Source organism: Thermobia domestica, chromosome 17 (assembly GCF_964235325.1).
Source record: "Thermobia domestica chromosome 17, izTheDome1.hap1.1, whole genome shotgun sequence".
NCBI lineage: Eukaryota > Metazoa > Arthropoda > Insecta > Zygentoma > Lepismatidae > Thermobia > Thermobia domestica.
Window position 1 is genome coordinate 155,891,404 of NC_137470.1, and position 21,659 is coordinate 155,913,062.

At 37.3% G+C, this 21,659-nt stretch overlaps 1 protein-coding gene across 4 annotated transcripts in view; it reads right to left on the reverse strand.

Annotated features, from left to right (window-relative positions):
• LOC145674429 (pickpocket protein 28-like) overlaps positions 1 to 21,134 on the reverse strand; it is a 216,180-nt gene extending 195,046 nt beyond the window's left edge. Inside the window, exon 1 of one of the 4 annotated variants that reach the window (XM_081744475.1) lies at positions 20,754 to 21,134. The gene's annotated coding sequence lies outside the window, so the exon portion shown is untranslated. The remainder of the gene's footprint in view (positions 1 to 20,753) is intronic. The other 3 variants (XM_081744476.1, XM_081744478.1, XM_081744477.1) reach the window with 3 other exon arrangements.
• Positions 21,135 to 21,659: the final 525 nt, after the last annotated feature.

Below are 21,659 nucleotides of genomic sequence, written 5' to 3' on the forward strand. Positions count from 1 at the left end.
CAATTACTTAACCAATATTTTTAATAATATATTTTTATTGTAATACTTTTACTATTCAATGTTGTATACACTACATTTCCCTAAGCAAAACCTCGCAAATGTATAGTGGACTAGTGAATATTATCAAATAAATTATCATTTTGTTTACGTAAATACTGCATCGCCTCATCTGAAACTTCGTACTTTAAATAATAATAATAATAATAATAATAATAATAATAATAATAAAAATAAAATCATAGCCATACCTTTATCAGAATTTCAGGCTTAGTCAATAAATGAATTCAACGTGGTCTCTATTCGAAGTTTTATTTAATCGAATCCGATAGAAATAAAGAGAAACTTCGAGAACAGGTAAAAGAAAAATGTTACCTTGGTGGGACTGGAACTAACCTTTAAGAGTTCCTTTCAATTTACAGGCAAATGCCTTAGGCACTTTGTTTCTTTTCTTTAAGTTAACTGATTCACCGAAAGTATCCGAGTAATTTGTCTCTATTTTCTACTCGGTTATATACGTTTTACAATCATTTCCGTTAATCTTGAACGACAGGAACACGAATACAAAAACATCTAAGAGAATTAAAATTCCAAACTCCCCCACCGGGAATCGAACCCGGGACCCCATACACCTTAGGCACACGTGCTAGCTACTAGACCAGCAGGGAAAGCAAGTGAAATGCATTTTGTAGTATCTGAAGTTTACACCTATTTCATCCTGCGGTAATAATGTTTACCGTATTCGTTACTTTGAAGAATGATATATGTTATTCATATAGGTTCTATTACATATTCGTCCGTAAATATTATATAAATTGTAATAATTATTAATGATCTTCCATGGAAATTCACTGGTGCATGCGCAGTAGAAACAGAAGAATGCAGTGTACTGATATTAGTAAGAATTCAAATTTCTAACAGGCTATCAGAATTCCTTAATGGAAAGTAATGGTTCCCAACCTGGGGACGCGCAGCTTCCTCCTGAGTAAGAATGAAGTGGGAGTAAGGGGGCGAAAGCTGCTGGCAGAAATGAATTGTGAAATAAATTATTATTATAATTATATTATTATTATTATTATTATTATTATTATTATTATTATTATTATTATTATTATTATTATTATTATTTGTCATAGAGCTCGACACAGAAGTCTCTGCCGCGATACAAATGCTTCACACCCCGCCCTTCTTACATGCATTTCTTCGCCCCCTTGTTTCTAGCCCGTGCTATGTTGCCACAATAGTCAGTTAAATTCTTGACACCGAGGAGGAAAGATAATTTAAAAGTCTATGCGAATTTATGTTCCATATCATTCTCTCTCCTTTTCGCTGAAGTAAGTTTGGCAACTGCGCATGACACCTTTCATTATGACGCATATTGTTCTTTCCATGCTGAACTATAATTCGCTGAATAAAGTGTAGTGTTGCCAACGGCAGACGAAAGCAGCAAAAATATACCCTTCAGAAGCAGAAGTATTCTGCAAGATTACTTTCTAGAAAAATAATTGTTAAAAAAAAAAAACTTATTAGCATACGACAATAGAAATTAGTGGTGTTGAAGTACCTTTTTCTAAGTGCGCGCGTTTTTCGAACTGTGGTGAAGACAGCCTTTTAAAAAAAAAGCTCGGAGTGTTTTTTTAGTGTTGAAAGTTTTGTAGATAGTCTATTCCTAGTTTTTTAAGTTTTACGCTTGTAAAAACGTTTATTTGCACAATGCCTCCAGTGTTGTCTAAATTGAAAACAAAGACTTTACATAGCCAAGCGAGAGAAATTGTGAATAATGTTCATTCATTTCTGAAGATGGAAGCTAGTGAAGGTGTTAATATTCCAATTAAACATTTTGGTAAAGAGCGGCAGCTGCAACCGGGGTCCCGGAACGAACAATTCGAGGAATTGTGAAGGAAAGAAGTTCTTGAGTCGTCAGAAGGGCCCTCCACATCATTCTCTACTCCTGGAAAGAGGAGACCAAAACCAGCACCTAAATCTTCAGTGGACAATTTCGATGAATGTGTCATCCGTAGGTGTGTGTATGACTATGCTATGCGTGAAAAGCAACTGCCAACACGTAGCAAATTGCACACGACATTACAAGAAGAATTAAATTTTGCGGGTAGTAAAGAGAGTTTGAGACGCTTACTGCATATGCTGGGTTTTAAGTGGAGGAAGACACCAAATAATAGAACCATTTTAAGCGAAAAGCAAGAGATTTGTGCTTAAAGAACGCGGTTCTTGAGACAAATAAGGCATTTTAGGCGGGAAGGACGACCAATCACATATATGGATGAAACATACTTACATAGTTCTCATACTCCAGAATATGGTTGGTCAGATGATTCTGGCAAATGTTTTCGGGTGGCTATGTCCAAGGGACGACGTCTTGTGATAGTTCACGCCGGAGGTAAGGATGGGTTTGTTCCTAATGCTTTACTAATGTTTAAATCTAATTCGAAATCAGGGGACTACCACGATGACATGAACAGCGATAATTTCATGAAATGGCTTCGAGAAAAACTAATTCCTAATCTTTCACCCAGATCGGTTATTGTTTTAGACAATGCCTCGTATCACAACCAGGGGCGTCATTTAGGGAGGGCAGGTGGGAGCAATTGCCCCCTCCCCCAAGAGTTTGAGTAATACATATACTTTAATCGATTGACTACTAATATACTAGTACAAAACGTGAAAGTCTTCTTATGTTGGTGGTGCTCTTGCCCCCCTCAAGCGAAGTCTGAAACTACGCCCCTGATCACAAGGCGCAATTAAATCCTGCCCCCACTCAAGATTCTTTAAAAAAAGATATGCAGAGATGGCTTCAAGAAAAGGGGTTACCTTTCATGCCTGTCATGACACGACCTGAGCTGTACGAATTAATCAAATTACACAAACCTAAACATGTAACCTACAAAGTTGACTCCTTGCTAAATGAATACGGACATTGTGTATTAAGATTTCCACCATATCACCCTGAATTAAATCCAATAGAAAAAATATGGGCACTAGTGAAAAACTGGGTGGCATATCACAACACAACCTTTAATTTGGATGTGGTCATGCAGCTCGCACAATGCAAATTTGAGAGCGTCAAAGCGAAGAATGGGGCTCAAGGTGTCGTCTTGTCGAAGAGATCGAGAATGAGTTTATGGAGCGCGAGGGCCTGATAGATGAATATGAAGATAATGCTGCATCGGCACCTTTCATAATTTACGTGGACCCTGAATCAACTGACACAGCCTCGGAGAGTGAGGACTTCTCAGGAGTTCCTGAATCAACTGACACGGCCTCGGAGATTGGGGAGAACTTGTCAGGAATAGAAGAATTAGACTAATTAATGCGTGAAGTGTGCCATTAGTCTTAGCCTTAATATGTTTGTAGCCATTGGAATAAAGTAAGCTCTCTCTCTATTAATTGGATGTACATGTTATTCATTTACGTTATTTTTTTTTGTACAATGCTTGGTAGTTATTCTTTTGGATACTTAGATTGCAACACTGTGCTGTGCAACGATCGCGGCAGAAACAAGTGTGTTGGACTCTACCGCTAAATCAATTTATTCACTGCTTTTTCGTCACAACCCAAAACCCAAGCGATCTGAATGAGAGTTTGTTTCACTTTTACTCGACTATAATTTCTCCTCGCAGACTAACAGATAATTCTCTACAGCCTTTAGAGCTAGGCATTTTGACAACTTGTAGAAATTTGCATTGTGATTCGTATTAGCAATGACAAAGTGCATCTTTCTGTTTCTACTGTGCATCATCATCATCATTATATCAGAAGCATTCCGCCATTACCAGCGGGTCACTTACCGCAGCTGAGAAGCTGCCATGCTCCACAATCTTCTGATAACCTCTCCATCTTCACATACGATTTTTCTGTTTTGATATCGCCAATAGCCTAATTATGTTTCTATATAGTCTAATTCTTCCCCTCCCTCTCTTTCCTGCCACCATACCCTCTAGCACATTCCTCATGATACAGTTCCTTCTTAACCAATATTCCAACCAGTTTCTCTTCTTCTTCTTAATAATATTTTTCTCCTTCCATTTTCAACCCTCTCATTCGTTTTCCTCTCGACCCAGCTATTTCTCTCTATTCTTCTCCACGCACATATTTCGAAAGTCTCCAATTGTTTTTCATCATTTCTGCGTAATGTCCATGTTTCTGTCCTATATATACAGTAAAATACAGTACACGAAGCATTTTATGAGGCTTTTTTTTCCAACACTAAGGCCCCACAAAATAGTATTTTCTTCATCCTAAAGGCTTCTTTCGCCATTTCTATCCTTGCTTTTATTTCACGTTTGCATGTCATATCACTAATAATACTACCCAGACATCAAAAACTAGTCACCTGTTTTTTTCCCGCTCCTACTTCTATATTTGACACCGATCGCTTCGTTTCAATCACCATGGATTTTGTCTTTCTAACATTTATTTTCATCCCATATTCTTCAGAAGCCTTTCCCAAGTTTTCTACATTTTATTAATTTTCTTTTTAGATTCTGCAACAACAATCATATCAACCCCAAACCGTATACAACTCATCATTCTATCTCCTACCGAAATTCCATCTTCATTATGAAAACTCATTTTTGCTATCTCTTCTACATACCTATTAAATAATGTCGGCGAAATATATAATATCTGTTGAACTCACCTTTCAATTACACTGTCTGTCTACTGTGCATACGCCAGTGAATTTCCATGGAAGATCATGGATAGTTATTATAATTTATATAATATTTACGGACGAATATGTAATAGAACCTATATGAATAACATATATCATTCTTCCAAGTAACGAATACGGTAAACATTATTACAGCAGGATGAAATAAGTGTAAACTTCAGATACTACAAAATGCATTTCACTTGCTTTCCCCGCTGGTCTAGTGGTTAGCACGTGTGCCTAAGGTGTATGGGGTCCCGGGTTCGATTCCCGGTGGAGGAATTTGGAATTTTAATTCTCTTAGATGTTTTTGTATTCGTGTTCCTGTCGTTCAAGATTAACGGAAATGATTGTAAAACGTATATAACCGAGTAGAAAATAGAGAAGTTACTCAGATACGTTCGGTGAATCAGTTAACTTAAAGAAAAGAAACAAAGTGCCTAAGGCATTTGTCTGTAAATTGAAAGGAACTCTTAAAGGTGAGTTCCAGTCCCACCAAGGTAACATTTTTCTTTTACCTGTTCTCGAAGTTTCTCTTTGTATTTCTATCGGATTCGATTAAATAGAACTTCGAATAGAGACCACGTTGAATTCATTTATTGACTAAGCCTGAAATTCTGATAAAGGTATGGCTATGATTTTATTTTTATTATTATTATTATTATTATTATTTAAAGTACGAAGTTTCAGATGAGGCGATGCAGTATTTACGTAAACAAAATGATAATTTATTTGATAATATTCACTAGTCCACTATACATTTGCGAGGTTTTGCTTAGGGAAATGTAGTGTATACAACATTGAATAGTAAAAGTATTACAATAAAAATATATTATTAAAAATATTGATTAAGTAACTGGAGTTAAACATACTTTCCAGTAAGAACTATATATAGAGAGGATTTACTTTAAAGTGCGATGCAAACGAATAGTTCTATAAATCTTTATGCTTATCGTATTATAATTCACTTTAAAATTATGATTATTCCATTTCAAAACGTAGAACGAGAAATAAATGTAATATTCTATTTGTTAAGGAAACCTTTCAAACAGTGATAATTTCAGGGCATGACCTGTGGGAGAATTTGAGACTCTGTCGACATAAATTTCCCCCTTCGTGGCCATAAGTTATCTTCGATCATGCTCAAAGTGGACTAATAATGTTTTATCAGTTTTCTCTCATTCATATATTGACCATTACCGGGGGAAAATCTTCTGAAATCGTCAATGCTTATAATTAGTTTTTCATTACAAATCAAAGGATAATAATGAAATATTGAACATAATATTTTGTTCTCAGCTGTGGATTTTAGATTTGCAATTCATATAATGTTTCCTTCTAACCGAATTTGAGAGAAAAGTAGTTGCCAAAGATTTATTTAAAGAAATGTTCTCAGTCCTCTGATGAAAATAGGAACACACTTTAAAAACCAAAAACGAATACTCCCTTCAGGGTTTGAATACATAAACTTGTAATTGATAGACTAGTGACCCAAACCGCTCGACCAGTTCGTATGTCTTCAGTGCGTCTCTTTTGACTTTTGGGTAAAGTAGTTTCCTGCTTCACACTTCTTTTTGTTTATGTCGATACAACTATAAGTTTGTGGTGAATATTTGGCAGTTACAGGTCTTGCAATGCATAAAAGTCTTTTTCGTATAAATTATGTTCAATTTTACGTCCTAATAACTTAAATACAACAGGTTGAATCTGTGAAATGATTGAGCTTGGAGTGATCGTAAATGTTTTCATAGTTAGGAGCCTGGATATGCAAACACGCTCAACGTGGGGATTTACTTTTGAGAAATGTGGTACCATTGTCCATATTTAAAATAGTTGAGTTACCAGAGCTATCATAATTAAGCATATAGCACAGCCTCAACATTGTTTCAAAGTCAATTATTAATTTCAAAAATACTACCACAAGATAGAATGTAAGATGACTTTCAGTAGAGGTATTCTACTTGTATTTTGCAGCACTCTTTTCGTTCTGATTCTCAGGTTGATCAAAGAATGTTTGTAAGAATGTGACACAAAAGACATGACCAAGCTAACTGAGAATTCAAGTGACTTGAACAGTTGGCGACAACTTTTTAAACAAGGGTCAAGCATATTCACCGGTTAGGCCAGCGTCTCTCTACATTTTTCAACCTGCGGCATACTACGGGTGTAACGAACTCTCGCGGCACACTCATAGATATTATTATTATTATTATTATTATTATTATTATTATTATTATTATTATTATTATTATTATTATTATTATTTATAAATATAAAATACCGTAGTATTTTTTTTTCTGTGACTACTGATTTTCTCCTAGACAAGAAAGCTCGTTTACTGCTTTCCCCGTGGTAAATCATTGTGCTTATTTTTTATTCTAATTTAAAAATAGAAAACAATTGCAATGATATATATGAATCAGGTTTTTAAAAATACACTTTCATTTTCGAAAACTGTATCCAACTTTTCACTAAGAAGGAAGATAATTAGATAACGAACGAACAAAATAATCTCTTTTACTTTTAATATATAAATGTACGTAATTTTTATGCAAATTTGCTTTGTTGAAAGGATTGAATGATACTTTAAAATTTCAAGTTACGAAATAGCCGGAACAATAAAGAAACAAAAATGGTCATAACAACGATAACAAATACTTTTTTCAACACTAAAGATGTACAGAAAAGTAACACAGTATGAAACTTAAAATTGTAGATTCATAGTAGAGGTTCGTAGTAATGTGAAACACAAAATTTACATTTTTCCCTATGTCTTGAAATTTGATTGCTGTATAATTAATTTTGTTTGGATTTCCTCACGGCACACCAGCGGCCTATTCGCGGCACACCGGCTGGGAATCGATGGGTTAGGCTATAAACGTTTACCGCATGTACACTTCTCCAAAATATAATTGCATGCCCGAATTTTTTAAGTCCCTTGAAATTGTAGGTTTGGCAACATCGCAGTCGACGTAATGGTAGGGGAAGTGAAAAAAATAACGAGAATTTTTAACACAGCTCACAGTTTTCTGTTTGAAATACTCAGTTGCCTTTTTATAACTAAATGTAGTGATCCATTTAGAACATCATAGTACTTGGTAAATGCAGAAAAGTTGGTTGTAAGTAAAGCACACACGCTTTTCGATCACAATATTCATTTAAAAAAGGGAGGGAGAGCTGTTAAATTCATTTTCTATTCATGAAATAGGAATGGAAATTCATAGTGGTTTCGATAGCCATGCGAGCTAAGTTCTTGCTTTTTGTGCGGATTTAGTACTTTTGAACCTGATTCGAGTCCCACTCGATGCTCTTACTTTTTTCATTTTCTAATTTCTCATTTATTTTTGCCATACACTTTTATAGTATATGTATTACACGGAGATGATAAACAACTTTCTAATTTATCCAAAAATAAGAAGGTGTACAAGTGCAAAACCTTTTCTATATATCCCATTGTGATTCCTTCTTAGTGCAAATTACTTCTTGCATCGATACGTAAGATTCTCGTGAAACTCAAAATAAATCCGGAGTACTAGTTTCCAGAAGATCACTATCAGCCCTAATACCTTCATCACTACCAGAACGCAGTTCATATTATTATTATTATTATTATTATTATTATACGCATCTTTGGTGTGGGAGACCCGGAATCGATTCCTGGCGGGAGTTTGTGTGGTTCGGGGCCTACGTTAAGCTGTAGGTTTACTTCGCATATAAGCTCGCTGCTGAAAGGGACCCTAAATTCAAAATCAAATATATTATTATTATTACTATGCCTATTATTATTATAAGTAAGAAATAGAAAAAAGGTTTTAGGGTACTAAATTTGGTGAGACATTGTATTTCCTACCAGTTTGTTGTTACACACAGGGTCGTAACTTGTGGGGGGGCATCGAGCAACTGCCCCTTCTAGAGAAGCTCCGCGCCGTTCGATGGGGCCCATGTTAAGAATTTTTTTTACTCCATATACGATACGAAGATGAAATTATAAATGAAGCATCAAACAGATTCACTACATTATATAAACAGAACAGCACACAAAAGGTAAATAAAACAAAAATGAGTCTGGGGTCCATTTGGTAAAAAAAAAATGTCTACTATTAGGTGCCCTAGAAATAATATGTATTAGTATGACTGAGATTTGCCAATATTGTCCCCTTAATTTGTTATTTATGAAACGAGGTATGGGGCGCAACTAATGGAACCGCAGACCTTGCTGTGCGAGAGGTCCCACAGGCTCCGGGGGCCCATAAAGAGTAAGAGAAAGATGGAAAGAGGGGGTCCACTAATTAGAAAAACAACTTTTCTATGGGACCCTAATACGTTTCTTAATGCTTGCCTCCCCCCAGAAAAATCTAAGTTACGGCGCTGGTTACACCAATGACTGTGTGTTGTTATCTTGGTGTATCAGATCCATTTTAGGTAGGTTTTCACGACGATCTCACATTTTTTACTTAAACGTCTTAATAGCTCTCAATAGTATCACGGTTTGCTAGAGTCTATCTCACAAGAATGCCCTCAGTTTCATGAAACATTGGTCATCATCTTACCCCGAACAATCTCTCATGAGTATTTTGCGAGTGGAGATGAGGTGTGTTGTCTACTGCTTTAAAATCGGCGTTTTTCAGGTTCCAAGTAGTAGTGTTGTCAAGGGCTAGAGCAGTTCGGCTCCCGGCTCAGTCACCACCTAGCCAAACTGAAAAGTGAGCCGAGCCAACAGCTCATACAAATGTGCCGGCTCAAGTCGATGGTTCATACCAACTGAGCCGGCTCGAGCCAATGGCTTACCTGAGCTGAGCCGAACCGAGCTGATGGCTCACCCCAACCGAGCAGGCTCGAGCCAATGGCTCACCTGAGCATAGCTAAGCCGAGCCAAGCCGAACTGAGCCGGTAGCTCATCTCAACCGACCAGGTTCTAGCCAATGGCTCACCTGAGCCAAGCCTAACCGAGCCAATGGCCCATTCCAATCATCCCGACTCGATCTGTTGGCTCAGTTGAACCGAGCTGGAGTTCAAGCTGTGCCGGTGGCTCAGAGCTCGAGCCGGGTCGGTTGACACCACTATTTCCAACTCGATAAAGTTTTTCACAGCTATCGTAAATAATCAATCGATTTAAGCAGTGTTTAGTAGTTTTCATCGGTTCAGGTGAGTAGGGCCATAGTTTTGATGCCCCTTCTTTGGTTATGACCCGAGTATTCTAAATCATATCCTTAACTTGGAGCATACAGAAAACCAACTGAGAAATGTGATAAATTTCCTTCTATCGCTTGTTGAAATCGAGGAAAGCAAGATCGTCTAAAGTAAACCCGAGAGGCACACGTAGAAGGCAAGTATACAATATATTCACCATTTGCCAACATTATTTTGGTATGAGCAGTGATCGGAAAGTTACTTTTCAAAAGTAGCTGCTTTACAGCTACATGATAAAAATTGAAGCTCGCTACAACTATTAGCTAGTTTTCCAGAAACGTATTCACTACTTAAGCTCTTGTCACAAATAAAGTTTACTTGGCATCATGCATTATAATATATGTCATGGCATCTACATGCGTAACTCAACTTAAAAGTTTGGTTAAAATATTGCATAAAAGCTTTGTCTGTCAATTTGCATTTCACAGTAAAGTATGCATTTTGTCTGCTCTTTTTAAAGTATGTATGTATATGCTTTCGCTGCTAGGATGGCATTTAGGTCTATTTTAAGAGTCATTACTATTCTTTTGACCGATCGTCAGTACGCAACTTATTTCAGAAAATTTTCTTATAATATTGTTGCAAAATAATTGGACAGAAATCAGAAAACAATCATATTTTCTCCCTATCATCATATAAAAATTTACTAAAAATTGCGAGGAAATGGAGTTACAAAATATTTTTGCGTCCTGGAAAAGTTTTATTTCTAGCTTTAGTGCAAAATTCGCTACACACTATAAAAATATGTAGCTCAGCTACAATCTACAGGTTTAAACTTGTAGCGCCGCTACATCTAGAGCTAAAAAATGTGTAGCTAGCTATTGTAGCTTCGCTACAAATAGCGTGCTACTTCCGAACCGACTATGAGTTATATAAGTAACAACTATCACCTAGTATAACTTGTCATTTACTGTATATAAGGAAAAGTTGATGACAAAGTAGCGCGATACATTTTAAAAGTAACTTAACCAACAGATTGAACTCTAGACGAGATATTTCACATTTCTGTCAAATTATATTTCTATATCATCATTTTGCTTTTCATGTGCCTATTAGGCCTATTCAAAATTACCCTATATATATTGAAAAGTTTGGACTACCTTTTAGAAAATTCATTTCCGATAATTCATGAATCTTCACGCTTACGCTGTGAAGCATGAGAGAACATCAGCGTGTCGTTGTTGCCCAAATTGATACTCATTAAAAACTTTTACTGATATCACCAACAGAAAGCGGAGTGCATAAACAGTAAAGAAAATGTGAGCTAATTGTCACTTGAATATCTTTTCTACAATGAAAATCCTGCGGTGCTGTATAGATGCGAAACATGGTGTTGTAAACAAAACCTGCGGAGTTTTATTTTCAATAATAAGAAAAAGTTCCTTTTAGTGTTTGTTTTTCAAATGGCCAAAAAAAAAAAAAAAAAAAAAAAAAAACATGGCCCTACTCACCTGAATTGATAAAACTACTGAACACTGCGTAAATCCATTAAATCTTCAAGACAGCTATACTAGAAATTTATCGAGTAGGAAATTTACACCTGACTTTACAAGAACTTTGTTTTGTAACAATCCTCTTCACAGCCGAATCAAGGATTTCTTTAAGGAGAGATCAGATACAGGAAGACTCACTAAGCCGGACATACAGTCACTTCCATAAAAGCGACAACCGATCTAAAAGTAGTGACGAAACTCGGTCCATTTGAATGCGTTGAATGAAACGTGCCGACTCTTGTGCAATTGGTTTAAATTGGTCGGCTCGCGGCTTGTTCACCACAAAGCCCAGTTCAGGAAGACCGCTCATATATCACGTCTATCAAAATGTGGCGGACCTCAACCGAGCCGAATCGAGAGGATGGTTCATCTGAACCGAGTCGAACAGAGCGGATAGCTCATCGCAACCTAACCGGCTCTGTGGTGCGCATTACCAAGCTTATATTAGGTACCTCTACTAGAAGGATATCACCCCTAAAATCCAACTAGATATGTGTCAATTGTTGAGGAACCGTGCTACTTCTAATGCTACTGTGAGAATTTGCGTTGAAGATTTCTAAAAGGTCAAAAGTATGTTTTAATCAACTTCGCTGCAGTAACCTTCAATAATACGGACCAAGAAAACATTGACGTTACCCATGACAGTATTGCAAAATCAAAACTTTCGGTGTGCTATAGAAATTATAGGCATTTTGTATCAGAAGTTACAACATTCCCTGATGAAGTCTTAAAGATACAAATGTGGCAGAGTATGAGCAAAATATTGACGAGGCAGGTTCCCAAATCTGAATGCTGTACACAGTTGGCAGCGAGTTCAGTGTTTTTTCTAGGTGTACGTTTCCCCTCGAAGTTGAAACACCGCCCTGCGCAGGATCTAAGATATACTAAATAGTGTCCCACTATGGCCTCAACTCACTTTGATTTCTCTTCAGACAAGCTTTTCTGTAGGAAAGTGTAAATGATATCTCACTTTTGAGCACATCATTTATCTTTAAAAAGAGGATACAACCAGGTTTTAAAAAATATCATAATTCAATGTATGGCTTACATCCACTATGAATCTGAGAAAAAAAAAACGATTTGAAAACGGTAGAACACACACCTCATCTCCTCTCGTAAAATATTAATTGAGAATGTTAGGAGTAAGGTGATGGCCAAGTAAGGGATTATGTAACTTAGTGCATTCTTGTGGGATGCAATTGATTCTAGCAAGCGGTGATACCATTGAGAGCTATTAAGACTTTTTAAGTGAAAAAAATGTGAGATCGTCGTGCAAACCTATCCAAAATGGTTCTGATACACCACAACAACAATAAAGTCCATACTAGGAAGAAATAAAATGCCTAACCAAATTTAGTACTCTAAAACCTTTTTTCTATTTCCTACTTAAAATAATAATAATAATAATAATAATAATAATAATAATAATAATACGGAATGCGTTCTGGTAGTGATGAAGGAGGTATGAGATCTGATACTGATTTCCTGAACACTATATCTCCGCAGTTATTTACATTTTTCTCGAAAATTTTATGGATCGATGCAAGAAGTTATTTGCACTAAGGGTGACTCACATTGGGATATATAGGAAAGGTTCCCGACACATGTACACTTATTTCTGGATAAATTAGAAAGTTGTCCATCACCTCCGTGAAATACATATACTATAAAAATGTACGGCAAGAATGACTGAAAAATTACAAAATAGAAAAAATAAATTCATTGAGTGGGATTCGAACCAGGTTTAAAATATTGCATCAACACAAAAATAGACTACTTAACACGCGTGGCTATCGGAACTAGAAAACGCTCCTTCAATTGCATTGATAAGATAACGAACTCCTTAACTACCCTTGTTTTTATGACGATTTTTGTTTTTCGTTGAGAAATGTGTGCGTTTTCCTTTTTTTTTAAACAAAAAAGAGAGAGAAGTTTGCTTCATTAATGCTAAGGTACTGTTTTGTACTAGAAGTATCGTTATTAAAAGTAATAAAAGAGGAACTGAGAATTTCAAACAGCAAACTGTAAGATGTGTTCATAAGTCTTGCTTCTTTTTTCATTCCTTCCTCTCACTCAGAATGTGTTGTTCCCAAACTTAGAATTTTAAGGGACTTAGAAAAATTCGGGCATGCAATTATGTTTTGGAGCAGTGTACCTTATTCGCCTGATCTTGCGCTAACGTCTTCCTCTTTCTCGATATGAAGAAACCACTTCGTGGTCTGCGATTTGACGCCAGAGAGGATGTCATTTTCGAAGTGGTTCAGTGGTTTTCGTACTAATCGAAGGTTTTCTACAAAGAGGGTTTGAAAAAGGTGAAGGAACACTAGGAAAATGTGTGACTCGGCAGGGAGACTACGTGTAGAAGAAACTAACATTGATCAATTACACTGACTGTTTTTTTTTTCATGGTGATAATTAAAACTTTTTGATACCACCTCGTATCTGTCCTTTCGGCAATGTTTTGTTATCTTACATAAGGTAACAACGAAACGACTAAAAATAAATACGATATTTCTCACAAATAGATATTCGAGGCGAGTTACTGACCCACGAGATCAGTCTTAGTATCGTTGCCATCCCTAATTAACCTCCTAAGTCTCTAACCACATTCCCCAGTGTTTTATCCAGACACACTAAAGAATGAAAATTTCCCCTTTAAAGTCGTGGAATTCTCCCCCCTCCCTAGAAATGTTGAAGATAATAGAGGAGTCATATGTTATAGCGTTATTAGAAAATTTTGGTTGAAGGCATGTTCATTCCGATTGAAATGAAAGGAAATGAAATTTTTGAGTTTCACGTACCACGGTTATGCAGGCTAGGCTAAAATAGACGGTGATGATGAGAAATGAATGAAATGGTGGAACGAAGAAAGTGGGAGGAAACGGGAGAGCCCCGAGAAAACCCACGCACACAGTGTTTGATCACCACAAAGTTCACTTTGCGGAAGCAGGGATTGAACCCGAGGCCCCATGTCATTCCGATTGACAAAATTTCGTTATCTTTCCAAGTGTTAACCTGTATTAACATTACGCTTACGTATATTGGTATACAAAAACGCATTTTTTTAAAAAAAATGTTCTTCCTCTTGAGCTATGAAGAGTGCAGAAGTGCGTTTTTAAATAATTTTAAAGTGTGCCAAGAAGAATATGAACTTGAAAAAATGAAATCTTTAAGCTTCACGTCCCACGATTATGCCGGTTAGGCTAAAGAGACGCTGATGATGAGAAATGAATGAAACTGTAAAATTAAGAATGTGGGAGGAAACTGAAGAACCCAAAGAAAACTCACGCACACGGTGTTTGTCCACCACAAAGCTCACTGGCGCGAGCTGGGATCGAACCAAGGACTCCATACACCAGAGATGAACGCTCTACCAGTGGCCCCGCGTAGCGTAGTCGGTAATTCTCTCGCCTTCGGTGCGAGCGGTACCGGATTGGATTCATGGTGTAGGCACTCGGTCGAAAAATTTAAAAACCTTTTTGAGGCCAGCCATCCTCCTTCACTCTAGTCAAATGCCGGGGTGGTACCTCACTTATGGCTCCCAGGCCGGTACCTTTTTTCCTTCCTTCTCTCTCCCGGGATCGTGTGCTCGCCGAAGGACGTCATCTCATGCGTGACGGACTAAATGGCTATAGATGCCGAATACCCAGAAATCTAAATCCTGAACGCTCTACCACTGAGCCACCGTGGCCCAAGTAGTGTGAAGTTGAGTGATTCACTAGGTAAGCCTGAAGTAGAAGTCTGGCACGAATTTATAAGAAGGACATCCCGAGTCATCTAAGTTCGTTTGTGTTCATATTAATAGAAGGCCGAAATGAGCTAGCATCTTTAAACATAGGAAGCAGTATTAAAATCTGGATGTATCCAACAGAAAAATTGGACTGCCTGTTTTTGAAAGTTAAAATGCTGCATTAAAAATAATTGATATTAAAATTTAGTATACGAAAACTTTAGAATTCGCTGAATGAATATGAACCTTTATCTTTTGAAAACAATGCTACTACAATAATCCTGCAAAGATTTTCTATGGGTCAATGGCGGATTTAGAAGGGAGCGCGCCTTCCCCCTGAAGGAGAAACGTAACTATTTTTGCGTTATTTCAACAAGAGGAGTATTTTTTTCTTTTTTGTGAACACATTAGACAATAATCTGTTCTCAGTTACTGTTACTACAAATAAGCTGTTATCCCCCAATACTACAATAGGTAATACTTTCCTGCCCCTCCAACCCTTCCATCCTTTTGCCCAAAATCTAAGACACATGCATTTTTTTCAGGCTGAAGTCTAACTGGTGTATAAAAATAAATTAAGAGTTGTTCAAGACGTTTTTCTGTGGTAATGCGTCCTGTCATGTTCGACACTAGTGTTGCTTACGAGACGAGACATTTCTAGTCTCGTCTCTTTTTTGTCTCGAAAACGAGACTAGAATTACATTTTAAAATTCCAGACCAGACGAGGAACATGAAAATTCCCGAGCCATTTTCAAGACGAGAGTCATTTTCACCGAGTCACTTGGGCAACACTAATTCACCCAAGGGCAAGATTTCACTTCGACTCGGACAGCGATTTCAATTGGTTCTTATAGGTTCAGTTACTTCCTGGAACTGTTTGTGCCTCAGTCACTTATTAGAACTCTTTGACCCTTTGGTGCTGTCAAGTGTCACTTTTCACACACAACTTTATTGATTTAAAAAAAAAAGTGATTAACTCACGTAACGAAACATAGCTGAGCAAACGTCAGCGAGCGAAGGGGGTTAGAAGCCCCGCAGGGTTCATTTGGTCCTCCTTTACCCCCATGATAATACCACGTGACATTAGGTTACGATCGAGTGGAGCAACTTTAATGCGATTCCTAAACTGCTCCGGGAGCCAGGTCAGATGAATCGGTTTCAGTCGCTGTCCGAGTCAAACTTGCCGTCTATTCACGATAGTTCCATCATTCTGAGTATAACGGAACTAGTACTTTTGTTTTTAAGAGGCCCTATCACAGCAAAATTAAAATACCGCTAATGTTACAGTAATTATGTGATATCTTGAAATAGATAAAAGATAATCGAAATTTGCAACAAGAACGCCATAGATAATATTATCTTGCATGAGATATCGTTATCACGAGTCACCTAGTATCTTTTCGTTTGCAGCCATTTAGAAACGCGAAAATAAATGGCTGGAAATCGAAAGCAGACAAGGGAGTCGTGATAACGGTATCTCATGTAAAATAATACTGTCTAGGGCGATCTTGTTCCACATTTCGATTATTTGAAGATATCACACAATTACTGTAAAATTAGCGGTATTTTAATTTCGCTGTGATAGGGCCTCTTAAGAGATGATAACACATGAAAAATGACCGATCAAATGGATATACTAGTATAGAAATATCAAATTTTAGGGATATATATATATATAGAGGGTGTTACAAAAATGTGTCACAATATTTAGGGAGCAGATTCTTCACATCAAAATAAGACAAAAACGTTCATATGGACCTTTCCAAAGTGGATAGTTTCGAAGTTATACAGGGTGAGATTTATTCTTATATTTATATAGAGATCGATTCAGTGTATCTGAAACAGTAATATTCAGGGTGCGAATTACCGGGGGGGATGAGGGGGATTTCCCCCTCAATCACATTTTGTTCCCCCCCCCAAAGAAGTCAGCTGAAGTATCCCCACCGGGGATGCTCGCTTTCCCCCTCAAACTATGCTTAGTATAACTCCAAATTTCACTGATTTTTGTTATTTCTTGTAAATTTAATCTTCTGGCTGTATTTCGAAATGATCGATGTAAACTGTTCAGTTTTGGTCATTTCTACTTACCACCTAATTACCCACTATTTTCAACGTTGTTTAGTAGAACTATATTATTATGACTACGGTTGTTACTTGCAACTGTACCTTCGTACCCTTCAGTTCGTCATCGTTTGTGAATTTGAATGTACTAATTGCGTATAACAAAGCCACATATAGATTTATAAATGTTCTTAGCGGTTGGCCAAGAAGAAGTAAACAAATAGCTTCTTCTACCATACTTGGCGAAGTTCGGATATGTCATATTCATCCTCTATATTTGTATCGATTATCATCTTATTTTAATTTTTGTTATAACATGTTAATTCATTTTCCAGTGTACTCTTTGTTAGCACATGGTCTTCATTCCCTAGTAGGTTGTGTATGCAACTCAAAAGTTGCATTTAATTTGTGATAATTAGCATAGTAATCACTGCTTTTACAGTTTACGGAAATGAACTTTTGAAACTGTACTCAAAATCTGAGATATAGGTATTCTCTCGTAAGTATATATTAACGTACACGCTGGGGGATACGCTCCTAGTGAGCAGACATGTTAATGAAGGTGATTTTTAGGTGAATAAGCGAATAATTCAAGATTTATTTCAGCATTTGTTAATACGACTGGTTCTCCGTGTCATTGTCCGTGTCTGTATAAGCATTTCAACTGGAGCGGGTTTTTTTTTTTTTTAAAGTTAACCCTTCATTTTTCCATCTTTTCGCTGTACAGTTTGCTGTTCACGCAATTAATGTTGTCTGAAAAACTTCAGTGAAATGTTTTACTTTATTTGAATAACGTAGCCCATAGTGAATCAACTCATCTTCAACCTAACAGTAAAGTAATTTTTAAGTGTTGAATTTCTGTGCCCATCACGGAATCGATATTTGGAGAAAAAAAGTCGTGATGAGCACAGCTTTAGCGGGAAGTAGAAGCACAAGCTCGAAATTTGAATTGAGATATTTTAAATATTTGGCTTTCGATTTGACCTTGATGTGAGAAATCGGGACCAGCAACAATCCATTTCTTGTTTGATAGGCTAATATCTAGATTTTCTTAAAATAAATAAATAAATAAAAAAGTCCGGTTTAACTGATAATTTTAGTGGTTTTCACAAGACTGAAGTAGGTTTCTTTTCGCAACCTGTATGTATTAATGCAAAGTGGAAGCTTTCAATATGAGTGGAAAAATTAATATATGCTTGTGATCATGGCTATCGCTCGAGCGGAATTATTAACTAAATAAACCTTAGAGAGCTACGGGGACAAGAGTGAGTACAACATTAAAACACGTTCAGAAAGGTTTAGTGGGTTGTGTGTATGTCAGACAATATATATGTGCATAGTTATTGTCGGTAGATTTATTAAATTAATAAATCTCTTATTTATTACAGATGTCACACACACACATATATATATATATATATATATATATATATATATATATATATATATATATATATATATATATATGGGGGTAAGGCATTTATTGTCTCATTTTGAAATTCGAACCTTCAGACTATGTCATTTGGCCTAATTTTATCCCCCCAATATAGATTATCTAATTCGCACACTGGTAATATTTATAATTCAAATGACTTACTGAAATGTCACGCAGGCTGGATTCGCTTAAAATATCGTATTTAGACTCCCTAATGAATTAATATTGAAACAAAAATGGAACCTGTATGGGGGAGTAACATTTCCCACACGAATACCACTCGTGAAGTTAAGTTTTCCCGATTCTGGAAGCGAAAGAAGAATAAAGTTATTCAAAAAATGAATGAAATCTTTAAGTTTTACGTTCCCATGATTATGCCGGTTAGAATAAAGGAGACGGTGATGATGAGAAATGAATGGTATGGTGAAATGAAGAATATGGGAGGAAACGGGAGAACCCCAGAAAACCCACGCACTTTGTGTTTGTCCACCACAAAACTCACTTGGTGTGAACTGGGATAGAATCAAGAACAGAAGTGGAATTCTTAACATGAGATGTGAGAGTTCTGCTACTTAGCATTGTCCTTTCTCTACTGGATTATTTTGTGAGCCGTGGTAGCACAATCTGAAGGCATCTACCTGCCAACTGAGCGGCCCGTGTTCGATCCCGCTCGGAACAGGCAACTTTTCTTGTTCTATTTGGGTCTAAAGTCTACCAACTGTCTTTAAAATTGTACCTGTGGCAATATTGGAAGGAATAAAGGAGTGTGCTGCTCACTACATAATGTTCATAAGTGCCAAACTCGATCAACTCCAGGGGGCGCGGTGGCTCAGTGGTAGAGCGTTCACCTCTGGTACTTGGGGTCCCGGGTTCGATCCCAGCCCCCGCCAAGCGAACTTTGTGGTGGACAAACACCGTGCTCGTGGGTTTTCTCGGGGTTCTCCCGTTTCCTCCCACTTTCTTCATTCCACCATTTCACTCATCTCTCATCATCACCGTCTCCTTTAGCCTAACCGGCATATTCGTGGGACGTAAAACTTAAAGATTTCATTTTTCATTTCGATCAACTCCGATACGTGACCTCCATAGATGGGCGCCGAAGGGGTTGCAGTGGGGTCACCCTGTGGCTCACGAAATATATATTTCTAAATTTCGTAACATTTTTGACAGTACTCGAGCACACGGTTCTACCAAATTTTGACACATTTCTTACATTTTCAGGTTAGGTTAGAACTTTGTATTCTTTTCCAGAGCATGCACTAAAAGAGGAGCTCCATTACTACTTGCAGATTGACTTCAGAAGGGCTCAGAATAAATGCAGTGTGGGAGTATGGCATAAAAACTACAGTGCACAGAACAAGCCTACTTGTACTAGGTCTTCACTAAAAAGCACAAATGCTATCCAACCGAGTCTGGGTAGGAGCGCAGCAGGGAAGCCCGCGTTTTGGCAAGGGGGAGCATCCGTACGGAACAGACGCGTCAGTGACGAGGGGTGTAATAAACGAGGATAGTGGAAGAGCACACTTATATATACAATACTTTCATTATTACTCAAAATTAATTTCAGTATGCCGCGCACTGATAGTAATTACTTATATTCACATTCTCATCCCTTCACGAAAAATAAATCTTTGAGTTTTACGTCCCACGTATATGTCGATTAAGCTAAAGGAGACGGTGATGATGAGAAATGAATGAAATGGTGGAATGAAGAAAGTGGGAGGAAACGGGAGAACCCGAGGAAACCCGCGCTCACGGTGTTTGTACACCACAAAGTTCCCTTGGCGGGGTGGGATCGAACCCGGGACCCCAAGCACCGGAAGTGAAGTTCTACCACTGAGCCACCGCAGCCCTTCACGAAAAATGTTTCATTTCGCATTTTACCTATAAATTCTCTATTTGACAGAACAGTCTGCTCGAGTGAATCCAACTTTTCTTAATACAAATCAAAGAACACCAAATGTAATATATCAAAGTGGGAAATGCCCCCCTAGTAAATTTTCTTCGGGAACCCCTGACTCCAAGCCAATCTTTATGGCTTTGCCTGTCTCGGAAACAAAGGAAATGGGATTAGTATTTCCATAAGAACAAATAATTAGAGAATACTTTTACATCTATTTGACGACCGGCGATATACATATAAAATGATGTGTAACAGTTCTTACGTATTAGACCTACCTTTCATAACGGAGAATAATGCTAACAGTTCTTGAACACTAGCTCCCACACTCAATAAAATACAAATGTTACGTTTGTCTTCTAGACACAGAATACATGACGTAAATAAACACACACAGAATGACCAGACAGCACACCTACTTCAACGGTGAACTCTCTTCCACTGCGGACCACTTGCAGTTGTTCCACGGCTGACAAATCACTCGAAGCGCCCGTGCTAGAAACATTCGAAAAAAGGTTTTAATCCTTCCGTTGTCAGCGTGCAGAAGTTAATCTTTGGTATTTATTTTTAAAAGTACAGAAAAGTAAGAAGAAAAGTAAAGAAAAAGAAAAATAGATATACACTTTAATGAAACATTATTTTATATAAGTTATTCCATTGATCTGAGTTGAAATCATTAGAATTGCACACAATACCATAGAAATTGAGAGGCAGATTAAACCATCTCCACCTGTGAACGGGAATAAGATAGTAATATTTTGTTGCTAAGTCGCAGCATGCCTCTTAGTTGTAAAAGTACAGACACGAGAAAATGTGAATGACTGTTGAATGTGTTCTTTCACAATAATTTCAGGAAACAGTCCGAAAGCACTACCAAACCATGCTATGCATAACTATAAAAAGTCTTTCACCTCCGGTCCTTGGTTTGATCCCAGCTCGCGCCAAGTGGACATCGTGGTAGACAAACACTATGTTTGATTTTCTCGGAATTCTCCCATTTCCTCCCACTTTATTAATTTCAACATTGCATTCATTTCTCATCGTAGAGCGTTCTCTGGTGCATGTGGTTCCTGGTTCGATCCCAGCTCGGGCCAAGTGGACTTTGTGCTGGAGAAACACCCTGTTCGTGGGTTTTCTCTGGGTTCTCCCGTTTCCTCCCACTTCATTCATTCCACCATTGCATT